Below are 14891 nucleotides of genomic sequence, written 5' to 3' on the forward strand. Positions count from 1 at the left end.
TTTTTGATTGCTCCTTTGTTTTGTTTGTAGTTTTACATACACAAGTTACACAACCAGTTTGTTTTGTTTGTAGTTTTACATACACAAGTTACACAACCAGTTATATTAGCTGGAATAGATATATAGACAAGTGTAAGAAAATAAAAAAAACCCAAAAGCCAATATAACATAACAAAATTGAAAGTAAGCAGATAATAGCCCATTTCAAATTGAAAGTAAGCAGAGCAGAAGCATAGAGTCGAGAGGTTGGTGTTTGCTTTCTGATTCTCTTTGAAATAGCATAGTTTGTGTATTAATTGCATTTCATTTTTGTCTTTTGTGATAAAACGCCACCCTTGAGCCTATAATATGTATTTAAGATCTTAAAAGTTTAGGGTCATTGATTGATAGATAAATATGAGAAGGAACAAGATTAGCTAAGGTCCAACAAGAGCACCCATAGGAGGAGTTACTATACATTTATAGTGCTTCTAAAAAAACAACTATATAAACGTTAAAAATGGGGTTTCTCATGTTTCGACCTGATTAAAACTCAATTGACTCGCTGACTTTAGAGAAATCTTCTACGAGAGGATGTGATCTTTGAGCAATGGTAATCGTTCTTCATCTACATTATCGATTCTCATATATTTGTTTTTCTTAAGTTTTTATTCTCTCAATTTAATTGTTTTGTACTGCTTATGTGATTTTGTGAATCTGAATTAAAATTAGATTATATTTTAAGTTTGGGTTTCTTTTACATGTTCTAAGATGTGTGTCCTTGGTTTGCTAATGGGTAATGGTCATATGAAATAATGAAAGTGATTAGGGGGGCACTTATCATATCTTATAAGAATGAATAGCTACCAAGCAAAGAAGGATTAAAGGGATACATCAAAAATTTATCTGGTACTCAGTGTGGATGGAACTCCTCAAAGGTCTAAATGGGCTCCTAAAATGCCTTGAGAATCATGCTTAAAACCACTATTGCTAAACATACAATTGTGTCAATCTTAATTTTGGTATTATATTTTCACTTTTTAGGTACTTAATTATTAGATTGAGGAGGGAGGCTATAATGGCTGGAAACTTGAACCTACATGGGAAAATGCCAACTCGATGTTACTCATAGATGTTTCATTGACATGGTAAATTTTTCATCTCTTTTTTTCTTTTATTCGCTCTGGTTTTTTTACGATGATTAATTGTTATGAAATGATTTTTTAAGTCAGGAATTGGAGAAAATGAGTGGCAATTTGATAGATACTGGGATTTTAGCTGAATAAGATAAAACCAAATTCGTTGCAAACATCGAGCACAAATCAATTACAGGTTTTGTAATGCACCAAACTCTCACTTATTTGATTTATTTCACTTATTCTAATCATTTGAGAAACAAAGTCAGAGAAATTTGAGAAATCTATTTATTTTATATTGGGTTAATGGCTTATATGGCATGGACATTAGAGATGTACTTAGAGAAGAATATTTCACTTGAAGCATGAAGATGAAGAAAATTTAAGAGTAACTGAAGAACAGAGAAAGCCACATATCCATTGAAATTTCACTTGAAGCAGGATCTATGGATTAAATAAAATTGCCGAGAAGAGTGGCTCCTGAAAGAGTGTGACGATTTGAAGCAGGATAGTGAGAATTTTGGAAAATGTGGGTAGTGTTGGACGAGAAAAGAGTGGAGATGACAAAAGTTTAAAAACAAGTCAGCTTTGGGAAGGAAAATCTAGAGAAAAAAAAAAATTGAAACACACCCTAGAGGAAAGATTGAAGACGAGAAGATGGCGACACAGGATTATGTTCAAAAGGAGGTGGAGTCGTGGAGGAAATCAGACTGAAAAAGAATCTGTTGAGACCATGATAGAGCGCTAAAGATCTACAGCATCTGAAAGAGCACTGTGAGCATGAAGACATGCTTCGTGCACAATTGAACTTGAGTGACTACAATAAAAACAACTGAGCAAGAGAGGGGCATTTGAGGAGCAGAAGGGTAAGGATTCAAATAGTACAACTTAAATGCGGAAATAAAGTTGATGGAAGGGAATTGTAAAATATGAAGCTACAAAGGCTTGGCATGCGGACTGATATTGTTGCAGAAAAAAAAGCATCGTGGATGTTTGCTACTTGACACGCGGACAGATCTTAACAAGAACATCAAACACAAAGGGCATAATTCAAAATGGTTATTGAGAAGTACAAGAGCTGCAGGAACTGTGGAGAGATTATCAGTGACTGTTATTCTGTTTTATATGATCTCAATTCTCTATTGGAAATGGAGGAATTTGGGTCCCTTTCTCTGCCATGGATGTCAATCCCATGATTGGCCTATGGGCCTGACACCCGAACAGTGTAGTTGGCTCAGTATGTTTGTGCAGTTCTCCATTGGTATTATCTTTATCCAATATTTCACTGCATTTGACAAATAATTTGCAGCCAAAGTGAATCTTAATGTGTACGAAATGGTTGGAAAGGTTTTCATGGGCAAATCCTCATATTTAAGGATTATTGTCGATTGATTTTCCAGAGTCCTTTTTTTCTATTTACTTTTAATTTTTTAATTTTTTTTATGAGAACCTGTTTTGCAAAAGCATGATGTGGATACTCATATTACAAAATTGCATATGTTCTAATTGTATGTTGCTTCTATTGCAGGAACTTCCATGCCTTGGAGAACGAAATATAGCATATATAACCGAGCACATCTTCTGTTCGAAAGGGCTGAGAAAAGTGAATGGACTCCTTAAGAGTTAGAAACTATCAAAAAGATTGTTCTTTGCTACTGAATTTTAACTATTGGATGTTACTTTTACAAATAATTCTTAATTAGGTTTCTAGAGTAGAGTTACTAGGAAAAGGGTTTATGGAGTCTGGAACCTATATCACTTGGTATCATGACCTAGTATCTTCATCCAGTTTTATAATGAGGTGTGCCTAGACAAAGTCAGGCCGAAATTGTGTCTATTACATTTGCAAGACTTTAGTTGTCTTTGTATATAACTAAAATTTTAGGATGTCGATCCTGTTATCCCGAGGTCAGGCCAGACTGGAGCTGAAATTATTACTTTCCTCATAGATACTATAGCATATTAGCTTTATCACTGAGTTTAGAGACATAACTTTGGGAACTGCTTTTAAGTCATTTTAAGCTCCTAATCTTATGTTATTTGTCCTGAACCTCTATGTAGCTCACAAAATAGAACAGATGCATGTTAACATATTCTGGGCAAGTCTATAACATGTCTAGCATTAAAAATTAATTTAGTTTGAATTTCACCCTTACGCTAGCAAAGCTTCCGTAGGAATCTGGCTCGAGGCGAAGAGTTTAGACGACAAAGGATTCAACTTCTCCTCCTGCAAATTGAAATGGAACTTGCAAGGCTGCTAATAACTCTAGCTTCAATAGGTAAATATCTCTTTCTATAGCAATATAATCCAATATATATATTCTAAGCCATTTTTGTTACTAGATACTAATAAAACTTCAGATTGACAGCAAAGTCATTGGAGCTCTGACTCCAAACCTCCAAGAGATTCTGAGTGATACGCAACCCACACTGCTTCAGTTCCTGGAGTAAATTTCGTAAGAGGTCCTAGCTATTATGGACTTGCTGCTGGTGAAGTAAAAGGTGGACTTCCAAGTGCAAGGATAGTCGCAGGTCTCGCTTTTAAGCCTTTCTCATTGCCATCTACTCATCATTTTTGTAGAGAGCTTATAAGTGGGGGCATTTTTCATTTTTAGTATTAGCCTCTTCTTTAGACATGATCTTATTGCTAAATATGGAGTTAATCTCTGATGTAAAAAAAATAAATATTGTAACTTATAACTCACGACAATGGGGTAAATAAGTGACTTTTACACTTAAGTTCCATACAGGCTCAATTTTACTACTTCCATTTTAGCAATTTCTATCCTTGAAGAACTTTTCTCATCTGCAAGGCCTACGCATAGTTCTTGGACAGGAGCCACTAAAGAAGCGGTATGAGCAAAAAGATTGGCGATTCATACTTTCCACAAAGAACTGATTTATCACTTTAGTCTGTGATAGCATCCTCAAACAACGCCGAAAGACTTAATAACTGGAGCTATTACAAAATAATATAAACAAATAGTGCTTATCAGCATGTCATTTGGACTTACTGCAAACAAGAAACTGAAAATAGCTATATATAAACAAATAACCAGTAACCATGGATACAGACTCTGACAGGTCTAATAGAATTTAAATGCATAATTTACTCAGAAATCTACTGCCAAATGACACAGTCTTTATCATACATAAGCTAGAAAATAATTTATCTGACTGAAACATACAAACTTGCAAAGTATCAAGACATATTACAATTCAAAATGAAAAAAACAGCCATCTTAACACCTAAAAACTAACACCAACTTTCTAAAACTAACAAAACATCAGTTGGTCTTTCTTAAAAATATCCACAACTAGCCCTTCAGCCTTTGACTTTCCTATAACGCAGGTTAACTACCAAACCTGTCAAATCAAACATAAAATATTCAATTCAGCCAAAACAAAAATTAGGAGAAAAAAAAACGGCAAGTAGGTGATATAAAGGGAACAACCTCTTCATCAGATTCATCCAAATCAATATACTTCGTAAGAACTTCAACCAAATATTCCATACAGTTCAAGAAACTTAATCCTGCAAAGTTTTCCCCATAATACCGCGCATAAATTATCCGCTTCATTATTTACCCAGAACATCTTTATAGCATACGAACGAACACCAACACTTCACAAAACAGGAAAAAAAAAAAAAAAAAAAAAAAAAAAAAAAAAAAAAAAAAAAACAAAAAAAAAAACAAAACAAAGCAAAAAACAAAACAAAGCAAAAAACAAAAAATAACAAAAATAATAAAAATAATAAAAAAATCAAATTAATAACATTATAAGTAATTAAATTACAAATAAAACTTACTCATCTAATATGTTCCTCATCCTTATAACCGACTGATGAGTTTCACTATTCGCATAAACATTAGATTCACCACGATGTATACAACACCACTTCTGCTTGATTTTTTTAATGAGATATTCAAAAAATCCAAAAACAGTAATGCACTCATAATTATATTGAGCATACGATTTTGCTGACTATTTGTCTTTTGGAGAACAAAAAAAATTACGAAATTTACAAAAACAATCTCTACAAAACATAAAAACAAAAAAATAAGAGAAATTAGTAATCATAACAAAAATAAAAAAATTAAACATAAAACAAAAATAACTCAACTTACACTTCCATTTTTATAAAATTGCAAGATAACCTGGAAAAAAAAATAGTACATTCAATAGATCATGTATCAACATAAACACATACATTTAGTTTAGGAGTTGTATATTCATATTTAAGGTGCTTATGGTACTTGCTTCCTGTCTTTGGATTGGCTCTTCGATATTGGAGCTATGGTTTGTAACGTGGTAAGTAAATGCTGGTTTGGCTGGATGTTGTTTCTGGAACTGGCTTTTATTGGCTATGGGAGATGTATATAGAAGAAGCAGGATGGCAGGAGCCGCATCCATGTGCAGCTTTCCAAGGTTCTATTACTTCTATGGTTCACATAATTTTTCAAAGACTTGAATTTAGCTTTAGGCTATCACTTACCTTATCATTTTTTATCATCCATCTCAGTTCTTAGGGCGTGACAAAGATGATAAAGTACGTCGCAGTCATACATAAATATTCTGACACACACACATCATACCTTCAAATATACAAGTGAATCTAATTCATGCTCATGCTAACAAAAGAGCGGATCCAATACCAAGACGACTTCTTTCTCAGGAAGTGCAGCAAGTACTTTAGGAATTTTTTGATTTTACATATAGTTTTTTGAGAAATAAAACAAAATAATAAAAATACGACCTTTACCAAAAAAAAAACAAAAGAAAACCCTAGCTCCATTCAAGAACAGTACCTGAAAGAGATTGAGATAGTGACTAACTAAACCTTCTTTCTTCTTTGGTCAAGGATATATTGAAGAGAAAAGAGAGACTCCCAACAATATTTGCATCCGACGACTCAAGATGGTCAACTAAGAAAATAACCCTATCTAATGGGCTTTAATTGGGGGGTTTTTTTTTTAAATAAACAATGAGGCCCAAACAATTTAAAAAGTTCAACAAATTAATGGACTATAGGCCCCATAATTTGCAGACTTTGGGCTTTTCACATTGTTTATACATTTTTTTGCCTGGATACGCTATTCGTTTTGATAATAAACTTAATACAAATTTCTTAATACATAATACTCTGACCAAGGACACGACTATGGGCCAAAGTTTGGACTTTAATAAAATACATACATAATCAAAAGACTTTGGGTTTTTGACGTTCTTTAATTTGTACATTTTTTTTTACTGGATACGCTGTTCGTTATCACTAGAAACTCCAGTGCAAGTTTATACATGAATAAAAAGTTATTAATAAATAATACTCTGACCAAACACTATAAACTACACATGTGTTCTATAAACTACACATGCATTGATAAATAGTAGCAGATAAATAATAGTTCAATTAATACAAAAAATTTCGTTCCAATTCGTTGATTCTTCTTCCATCACAACTTAACGTTTCAGTATGTAAGTGCAAGTTTACACATGAACTAAAAGTTCGTAATGGGTTTCATAAAATCGTTTTAGCAAGTAAGTGCAAATTTCACTTCAAGAAGCAATAAGATAGGGTATACATGTATACTATTTATCTATTACCTTCCAATTAATACAATTTTTTATGTTCCAATTCGTTGATTCTTCTTCCATCACAACTTAACGTTTCAGTATGTAAGTGCAAGTTTACACATGAACTAAAAGTTCTTAATGGCTTTCATAAAATAGTATGTAAGTGCAAGTTTACACATGATATAGTGAACCGGCTGTAGCTGTTTCAATATCAACTCCAAAACTCATCAATGGGGACCATTGTTGTGGAAAACGGCTGCAACATAACCTAAACTATATCATGATACAGTGAACCTCTTATTTCCTAGAATAGGAAAAAAACCCTCAGACAAGTTTCCTTATCCTGTTCAATAGAAAGTTTCTTTTCCACTTAAGGTAAAATCCTCCATTGTGTACAGTGAGAGTTCTTGAGTGGAAAAACCTTGAATGAAATATGAATTCTCTTGTTTTGAATAGCCAAAACTTCCCATCCCTAGAAACAGCAACCACAGCGGCTCAGATACAAAACACACAAACGGTGGATAGAGATAGCATTCAAGAAGCAAATGGAGCTAACTCAAGAGGACAAACACGAAATTGGAATGCACTTTTCCATGGAGAAAAAGGAGGTACACTCGAAACTGGGCTTAAACAGTTTTACCCGGATATGGTTGAGGGAGTTGTGCAAGTCCCAGAGGAGCTAATTAAAAAAGGTCGGACATTATGGAAAGATTATGTTGTGGGGTTTTTCTTAGAACAGAAACTTCCATACCCTGTGGTCAGAGATTTCCTTAGGAAAAAATGGAAAACAAAGGGAGACTATGAGATGGTTGCGGACGCAAACCTGTTTTACTTCAAATTTACCAATGAAGAAGACAAGAGAAAGGTGCTGGAAATGGCACAAATATACATGGCAGGGAAGTGTTTCATTGTTACCCAATGGAATCAAGATGTTGAAAAGAGGAAAAATATAGTAAAGGCTATTCCGATTTGGGTAAATTTACATAATGTGCCAAAGGACTTGTGGAATGGGGAAGGCTTGGGATTTCTAGCAAGCAGATTGGGGGAACCCCAGAGGATGGATGAAGCCACTGCTTCAAGGAAAAGATTAACTTTTGCGAGAGTTAGTGTGTTAGTAGAGATTAATGCAGAGTTGCCTTAAACCTTTGGTATAGATATGGGCGGTGTGACAAAGAGAACGATTTCGTGGAATATGGTCGATACCCAAGCCGTGGATCATTGTAAGAAGTTCGGGCACAAGACTGCGGTGGTGTTTGAGGAAAGGTAACATAGGAGACAATGAAAGAGTAAGGAGGTGATGAAGGACAATTGGTCACTATTCCCGGAGAGTAACACACTTAGGAATGGATCGGGGCAGAAATCACAAGCCTTCTGAAGCCGCAAAGACGACAAAGCCCTGAGGAACTATCAGCAGATAGAGAGTTGACAAATAGTAACACTAATGAAGAAAGAGAAACAAGGAACCTAGATAGTGGTACTGAGATGATACAAAGTGCTACGATGTCGACAAGAATGAGGAGATGGTTAGCACCGAGGGCGACGAGAACAATATAGGGACGATCTGATGGTAGCTATGAGTACAGTGGGAGCTGAACAAGGTGAAGCTGAAAGAGGGACTGAGTATAGTGGGAGATTGAATAGAGAAAGAAGTGATGAGGTTAGAGAGATGGACCAGGGGGTTCGGACAAGGCCAGTTAATGAAAATGAGCAAGATACAAAGATACCAGAACCTGCAAGTGGTATAGAAATTGAACAGGAGCATAATAAAGTGGAGACAAATGAAAGCAGGGTGAATTCTCCAGAGGTGGAAGTGGGAGAATACGAAAATGCCTTAGTGCCTTATGTGGAGATCACACAAGGTATTGAACAAGTTATATGGTTTAACCCTCTTATGTGCTATGAGGAGGAGCACGACGAATATAATAAAATTAGTGAAAGCACAAGGCTAGGGAAGTTGTCTGACGAAGTAGTGTCTGATGAAGAAACTGAATACTTCAAAGATAGAAATCTGATTCCTTTGTCCGAAGAACCTCATACGGCCACTAAAGGTAGAGTAGTGACTTGAAGTCAAGGAAAACAGACCCAATCAGTCAGTGGAAAAAAACAACAAGGAAGCAAAAATAGGGGGAGACCCAAGGGAGCAAAGAACAAAAAACACCGTCACTAATGATAGGCCCTATATGCGTTTGGAATGTGAGAGGAGCGAATGACCTTTTGAAAGCAAAGGAAATAAATAAGGTGAGAGTTGAAAAGAAGTTATGTTTGTTTGGGATACTCGAAACAAAAGTGAAAGAGGGGAAGTATGATGGCATAAGGAGCATTTGTTATCCTACATGGGAGCATGAAAATAATTACGAGAAAGCTTTATCAGGCAAAATTTGGGTATGTTGGGATCCTTTTGTGGTGAAGGTAAAGAAATTAGATATGACCGAGCAATTCATTCATTGTAAGGTTGAATACCTACCAAAGGTGGAAGAGTTTTTTCTTACAGTGGTGTATGCGAGCAATTCTTTTCAAGAAAGGCTAGCATTGTGGAAAGATGTGATAAGGCTGCGGAACTCAATCATAAAACCTTGGTGTGTAGCGGGAGATTTTAATAACATCAGAACAGCGAATGAAAGAATAGGGGGTGAGCCTATGCATCCAAAAGAAGCCCAGGACTTTATACTCGCCTCTTGAACGCGGGGGTTAACGGATATCAATTCCAATGGATTCTTTTACACATGGTGGAATAAATCTGTGGGTGCGGCAAGCATTATGTCAAGAATAGATAGATGCCTAGTAAACAGTTTGTGGATGAAAGAATATCCAAATTCAGGGGCTGAATTCTTACCTCAGGGAGTTTCCGACCACTCCCCCATGCTTCTCACATGGACTGATTTTAGTCGGTCCCCGATTCCGTTTAGATTTTGTAACTTTTGGGTTTATCAACCGGAGTTCAAAAACATTCTAGAAGAAGTCTGGAATACAAGGATATATGCTAATCCTATGTATGTTCTAATCCAAAAACTCAAGATGCTTAAGGAGAGGATCAGACTTTGGGCCAAGAAAAACTTCTCAAATTTACATGAGAGAGTTATAGCCGCAAGGCAGCAGTTAAGTGACGCACAGATTCACCTCCCGAACAATCCATCGGATTTAGGTTTGGGAAGATGTGAAAAACAGGCTATGCAGAAATATATTGATCTAGCAAGAGCGGAAGGAATAGATTTGGACCAAAAGACTGTAGCTCAATGGATGACAGAAGGGGATAGATGTTCAAGTTTTTTCTTTAACTCCTTGAAGGAAAAGGCAGCCAGGAAAGGTATATGGGCAATAGCGAATGATAGTGGTGATACAGTGCATGGTCAGGCAGAAATCGCACAGAGCATAGTGAAATACTTCACTCAGATGTTGGGTATTACAGCGCCACCGGTGAGTGATAGAGATTTTTTCATGGAGCTGAATGTCAGAAATATTGTTGATTCAGAAATGAGTGCGATGTTGGAAGCTGAGGTGACTGACACAGAAATCAAGGAAGCCTTGTTTGAGATGGAAAACAACAAGGTGCCAGGACCAGATGGGTACAACTCGTTCTTTTTCAAATTTTGTTGGGATACAGTAGGGGTGGATGTTGTGAATGCTATCAAAAATGTCTTTAGAACAAACAAAATGCCTCGGGGAACAAATGCTACATTTCTATGTCTGATTCCAAAAGTGGCTTCACCAGCTAAAGTTGAAGATTTCAGACCGATTGCTCTGTGTAACACAATTTACAAATGTGTTTTCAAAGTCATCACCAATAGGTTGAAGATGGTGATACCGGTGCTAGTACACGACAATCAGTCAGTGTTCATCCCAGAGAGATCTATACAGGATAATATCCTTTTGTCCCATGAAGTTCTGAGAGGATATGATAGAAGACATGGAACCCCAAGATGCTCTATAAAACTGGATATAAGGAAGGTCTATGATATGGTGAGTTGGCAGGCCATCTTGTACATGATGGATAGATTCTATTTCCCGTCCAAGCTGAAAAAGTGGATTTAGTTGTGCATCAGCACACCTTCTTATTCTGTCCTCATAAATGGCTCGCCTGAAGGTTTTTTCCCCGGAGGTAGAGGTTTAAGGCAGGGGGACCCCATGTCTCCATTTTTGTTTGTGCTTATAATGGAAGTTCTTGGCTGCCTAATCAGAGAGAGTGTGGAAAATAAACTAATCCAATTCCATCCTAAATGCAAAAGGAATCAACTCACGCATTTGGTTTTTGCGGATGATGTCCTAATCTTCTGTAAAGGGGAAGTGAACTCCATATATGCTCTCAGACATTGTACGGTGGAATTTAGCACAGCTACTGGGCTACAAATAAATTCACAGAAGACTACTATTATGACTGGTGCCATGGGACAACAGGATGGTTTGGTTTTGGCTCAGATTCTAGGTATTGAACTCGTAACCCCTCCAGTGCGATACTTAGGACTTCCTCTCATCTCAGCTAGGCTTGGAATCAGAGAATGTCAACCACTGATAGATAAGGTTACAAGCAGGATCAAGGACTGGAAAGCTAAACTGCTCTCTCATGCAGGTAGATTGCAACTCATATTATCGATAAGCTTAGCTCATTACATGTTTATTGGGCGTAACATTCATATTACCAAAAACAGTTCTAGAACATGTGGAAAAAAATATGTGCGAATTTATCCGTGGAGTGGAACTGATATAAAGAGATGTGTGCATCAAGCGAGTCTAAGAACCATATGCAAGACAAAGGAAGAAGGTGGGCTGGGGATCATGAATATGGAAGTATGGAACAAAGGAGCTTACTGCGGTTTGGTATTCAAAGTAGTGGCGAAGGAAAGTAGTATTTGGGTCGAATGGGTATGGAAGAATTTTTTGGCCCAAAAATACTTGTGGACTATGACAATCCCGTAAGACTGCTCATGGTCATGGAGGAACATACTAAAGAGCAGAAAAGAGGCGAGAGTGTTTATTCTGTACTCGATCACCAATGGGAGAGATACGCTAGTATGGCACGATCTATGGTGTAATAGTAGCCCTCTCTTGTTCAATGCACAAGCAGTTGCAGAAATTCAGGTTCCAATAAATGCCACAGTGGATCAACTCTTATCAGAAGGTGATTGGAATGAAGTGGTACAGAACATCCAATGTAATAGGCTACGAGAGGATATCTTGAATACAAGAATCAACAAGCATTTAGTTCAAGATCGAGTGTTGTGGAAACCTCGCCAGAGTGGGAAATTCACATCGAGAAGTGCATATGAAGCTCTGAGGAAAAAAGAAGAAAAAGTAAGATGGCAGAGGCTTGTGTGGGGCAGATTGGTTATACCAAGACACTCCTTTACGACTTGGCAGCTTTTCTCTAATAGTTTGTCAACGCAAGATAGGCTGGTGCACAAAAAAATCCTCTCTTTCTCCTCCTGCTGCTTGTGCAATCAAAGTAGAGAATTTTCAAATCACCTGTACTTTGACTGCGTTTACTCGCGAGAGATCATCAATGGTATAAAAACAGCTCTGGGAATTATGACTGATGGCAGAAGCTCAAATACGGAGTGGTCATCACTGCTGCGATTATGTAGAGGATCCAGTTTAGTGGCAGAAATTTACAAGGTCTACATTTGTACGGCAGTTGGTGGGATATGGAAAGAAAGAAATGGGAGACGTTTTAAGAGTAAGGCTAGACCAACGATAGTGGTCTTGAAGAAAATACTCAGAGATACAAAGATGTATGTCCAGACGCAAGCAACTGAGATTGAAGATACGCTGGAAGCTAGAAAGCTTTGTCAGTTACTGGGAATTCAGATCAAGTTCATGGAAAGGAAGAGGCGAGAGTGCAATTGGCTCCCATCGGAGGAAGGGAAGGTAAGCTAAATGCAGATGGAGCTTTGACGGCTGAAGGGTCTGGCCATGGAGGTATCATTAGAAACAGTCAAGGAGAGGTGTTAGCAGCCTATACGGGAAGTGGTGACATGCAAGCCGTAATCTACCAGGAGCTGAAAGCAATCGCGATTGGACTCAAGCTATGCTATGATCTAGGATATAATAAGGTGGAAGTTGAAACTGACTCCCTTACAGTAGTGAATATCATCACTAAAATTGCAAAACCACCATGAACTTGTTCGAATTTGGAGGCCTTGATATCAAAGCAAGCTGCAAAACTCAGCTATTGTTCTTTTGCGCATGTTTTTAGGGAAGCTAATAAGCCGGCAGACTTACTTGCAGGGCTAAAGACTTCTGTCTGTAATGACTTAGTAATGTTTATTCCTCCCCTAGATAGGGATTTGTATAGACTCATTGAGGAGGATACTATAGGTACTATCTATGTAAGATTTGGTTAATTAATACAGGTGAGGGTCAGCCTAACCCTAGCTTATCAAAAAAAAAAAAAAGTTTACACATGAACTAAAAGTTCTTAATGGCTTTCATAAAATACTTACATATTTAGAAAATGTCCAAGGTTCAACATATGCAAAAACTAAGCATCCAATATCAATTATGACATTTTTCTGGGCTTACCCTTGCAAAAATGCAATCACATTTTTTCTTCATGCTTTACAACTTCAATTTGATACACCTAATTAGAAAACTTTGGGCTTTTAACGTTCTTTCTACATTTTTTTAACTGGATACACCGTTCATTTTCACTATAAACTACACATGCGTTGATAAATAGTAGCAGATAAATAATAGTTCAATTAATACAAATTTTTTCGTTCCAATTTGTTGATTCTTCTTCCATCACAACTTAACGTTTCAGTATGTAAATGCAAGTTTACATATGAACTAAAAATTCTTAATGCCTTTCATAAAATACATACATATTTAAAAATTTATTCAAGCGTATATTGGACTATCAAGGTAGCAGGCCGACCATAGGTCGGGCTTAATGGCTAGTTGTAAGTCATTTTGGACCAAACTCTTCATTTTTTACAAACTCTTAACTTTTAACAGCTCAATAGTTATGAACTTCTAATTAATAAATTAGTTTGGTTACAAAAAAAACATCTCAATAGTTATGATTTATGAACTTCTGATTGCCAGTGTGGAGAAGCTTTAAGGGTCTGAGGAGTGGAATAATATGGGTGAAATTAGCATTAGCATTTTGAATGGGAAAATGTCCACTATAATGGAATGGTTAGGTTATAATGTTATATGCAATTTGCCACCTAGGCAAGTTATAACAAATTATAACCCAAATTATAATGGAATGGTTGGGTTCTGGTTACTTTTACTAACCATGCAGCAAGGGGGTGCCGTATGGTTAATCTTATGTTGCATAATGTCTGTTTGGACTCTACCAACAGTCATATTTTAACGGATGTATTTCTTTCAACATCTATAAAATTATATCATAAAAGGTCACTTTACGGCTGAAGACTTACAATACGATATCAATATTGGCATATGGGATTGGTTGCTAAAACCATAGTACAAAATATCAGGATATGGGTATTTATCGATATTCAATTTCTGGATATGTATTGTGGATATATCCCCCTCTTTGAGGATATTTGACATTGTTTCACATACAAATATTGTGGATATATCCAAAATATCGATAAATATCGTAGATATTGTGGATATTTCTTGATATATCATGATACATTATTTATATTTATTTGAAATATAATGGTAAATATTAAATAAAATTATTATATACACAAAATATCGTCAAATATCGCAAAATATCCCAAAATATTACAAATATCGCAAATATCATTTAAATATCGTCGATATTTACAGTCGTATATATCTCTGAACATATCGTGATATTTATATATCTTTTTTTAAAATTTGGATAGATATCCCCAAATATCGCGATATATCGGGATATTTTGTACTATGGCTAAAACTACCACAAAATCAATTGATTATTTTTGTGACAAAATTTTGCTGCAAAAATAACAAATAACATAGTTTTTTCAGTTTTCTAGTTTTACCTCCCCCCCCACCTCTATAACTTAGGCCAATTAGCTTTACCTCCTCCCAGTTTTTTCATTTAGAGGTTTACCCCCAAAGATCACATCACATCCAAATCAACTGTTATCTTTTTGGTCAATATATGTAAAAAGACTTTATTGCCCTTTGCACTTTTAATAGTTTTATAGTTTTATCCCCCAGAACTTAGGCCAATTAGCTTTATCCTCTTCGTTCTTTCATCTAGATGTTTACCCCCCAAAATTTAGGCCAATTAGCTTTACC

Source organism: Coptis chinensis, chromosome 2, assembly GCF_015680905.1.
Source record: "Coptis chinensis isolate HL-2020 chromosome 2, ASM1568090v1, whole genome shotgun sequence".
Taxonomy (NCBI): Eukaryota; Viridiplantae; Streptophyta; class Magnoliopsida; order Ranunculales; family Ranunculaceae; genus Coptis; species Coptis chinensis.